Below are 2,155 nucleotides of genomic sequence, written 5' to 3' on the forward strand. Positions count from 1 at the left end.
TTCAGAACTGGAAAAACACAAGCGTGACAGCATTCGAACCTGTAATCTTCAGATCCGAAGTCCGACGCCTTATCCTTTAGGCCACACGGTCACTGACGACCAACATTTACATGTATACGACTCATCTCGAAACGCTCACACCCCTGAGGATTTGTGTTTTCGTTCTACACAGCCGCTGCCCCTTGCTCTTTCCCACCCATTCGTTACATTCAACCTCTGACGAGACCGACCAAATATAGACTGTGAAACAAGACCACACACTTTGTGCATTCGGAATCGAAGGCAGGGCGTCCCTCGCCGCATTTGCTACGGTTGCCATTTGCTACTTCTGCAGAAGCGGCGGCGGCGACGACGACGACGACGACGACGACGATGAATATCGCGAAAGGCTCTGAGATATGTGAGAAATACATCTATAAAATGTAATTCAGACTGCCTCGTCCCACCTTATGCTGTACCGCTTTGGCAAATGCTTTATCTGCGCCATTCGCCTTAATCGCATCTGAGAGTGATTCTTAAAAAAACGCCTGTCGCTAATTGTTCGTCATCACAGGTACTGTTTGCTATACGGCCACGACGCGCAACTGATTTCCAAAATTCATCTTTTTCCTTTGAGGATGGAACTTACGACCCCTGGTTTATTAGACCAGTGCTCTACCACTGAGCTAAAGAGGCGCGGCCTAGCGGTACTCTTGGGTACTTCGTCCTTACGGTCGTCTGCATCATCCGACTTCAGCTGACAACACTTCATATTACCAGCTAATATTTGCAGCTATGGCGACAAATTACTGCTTGACTACACATCTGACACGTAACCGATGTGCTCTCCAAACAACAACACTTGCATTTCAGAACATGTCTTTCACACATGTCTACAAAATCACCTTCACCTTCAAATACAGCTTCCTTGAGACTGACAGAGACGTAGGCAAAGTTTAAAGTTGCTATTTCCATTAAATCTCGTTAATCAGAAAAACGGTAATTTACATTTGCAGCGGAACAAAATTCCGTTCCGCCCAGCGTCTGGCTCGAACCCACGACCCTGGGATTAAGAGTCTGACGCTCTACCGACTGAGCTAGCCGGCTACCTCGGTGAATACCTGCCGGGTAGCACGTCACACAGTACTCGTTTGGGTTGGGTGGTCCCATACAGAATCTCTCCATGATGCCTAATGTTTTCCTAACGTCACACTCGTCACGTACTTCACTTTTATGTCATAATCATTTCTGAGAGGTACAGAAATTGCATGACAACATGCAGAGCTAGTGGCGTCAAAATTAACGCACATACTTTATGTGACTCAAAAGCCGAACGAGTTACTTTCCGACGTTGTTTTAGATGTGCAAGTGATAGTCAAAACTCGCTGTGTCGGCACTCTGCCGACCATTTCGCTAGTTAACACCGGTCTTGTTGTGTGTGTTTCAAGCTCAAGAGCATCTCCAAGCAAAAAATGGTCAACAGCAACATTCAGACGGTTTCGTACTGCTCAATTGCTACATTAAAACGTTATGTTTCTTTTTCAGAACTGGAAAAACACAAGCGTGACAGCATTCGAACCTGTAATCTTCAGATCCGAAGTCCGACGCCTTATCCATTAGGCCACACGGTCACTGACGACCAACATTTACATGTATACGACTCATCTCGAAACGCTCACACCCCTGAGGATTTGTGTTTTCGTTCTACACAGCCGCTGCCCCTTGATCTTTCCCACCCATTCGTTACATTCAACCTCTGACGAGACCGACCAAATATAGACTGTGAAACAAGACCACACACTTTGTGCATTCGGAATCGAAGGCAGGGCGTCCCTCGCCGCATTTGCTACGGTTGCCATTTGCTACTTCAGCAGAAGCGGCGGCGGCGACGACGACGACGACGACGACGACGACGATGAATATCGCGAAAGGCTCTGAGATATGTGAGAAATACATCTATAAAATGTAATTCAGACTGCCTCGTCCCACCTTATGCTGTACCGCTTTGGCAAATGCTTTATCTGCGCCATTCGCCTTAATCGCATCTGAGAGTGATTCTTAAAAAAACGCCTGTCGCTAATTGTTCGTCATCACAGTTACTGTTTGCTATACGGCCACGACGCGCAACTGATTTCCAAAATTCATCTTTTTCCTGTGAGGATGGAACTTACGACCC

This window comes from Schistocerca gregaria, unplaced genomic scaffold (assembly GCF_023897955.1).
Source record: "Schistocerca gregaria isolate iqSchGreg1 unplaced genomic scaffold, iqSchGreg1.2 ptg000038l, whole genome shotgun sequence".
NCBI classification, from domain to species: Eukaryota; Metazoa; Arthropoda; class Insecta; order Orthoptera; family Acrididae; genus Schistocerca; species Schistocerca gregaria.